Below are 414 nucleotides of genomic sequence, written 5' to 3' on the forward strand. Positions count from 1 at the left end.
TACTCCTTGTTAATAATATAATGAGAATTGAAAATAGGGAGATCTTAAAGAGAATTGAACAAAGGACCCTCTGACATCGTTAGCAAGAATTATACCCCTAGACCAAATGCCGTATTTTTTCTTGAATTAGATTCTAAAGGTTTCTAGAATTTTATTTAGGTAGTTTATATCTTGATCTAGGAAAAACATAATAGGAGCATTCCGAGAATTGAACTCAGGACCTCTTGCACCCTAAGCAAGAATCATACCACTAGACCAAATGCCCTATTTCTCTTGAATTATATTAAAAGGTTTCTAGAATTTTATTTAGGTTGTTTATGTTTTCCTCATGATCTATATATACCTTATGAATAAGGTAATGAAAGAAAACAACAGGGGCATTCTGATAATTGAACTCGGGACCTCTTGCACCCT

At 33.3% G+C, this 414-nt stretch overlaps 1 non-coding gene across 1 annotated transcript; it reads right to left on the minus strand.

The window, feature by feature from the left end:
• Positions 1–193: 193 nt before the first annotated feature.
• On the minus strand, positions 194–265 carry TRNAP-AGG. The gene has a single exon. It is a non-coding gene; the product is annotated as a tRNA-Pro (tRNA).
• Between the last annotated feature and the right edge of the window lie 149 nt (positions 266–414).

The sequence above is a fragment of the Cucurbita pepo genome, unplaced genomic scaffold (genome assembly GCF_002806865.2).
Source record: "Cucurbita pepo subsp. pepo cultivar mu-cu-16 unplaced genomic scaffold, ASM280686v2 Cp4.1_scaffold009964, whole genome shotgun sequence".
NCBI classification, from domain to species: Eukaryota; Viridiplantae; Streptophyta; class Magnoliopsida; order Cucurbitales; family Cucurbitaceae; genus Cucurbita; species Cucurbita pepo.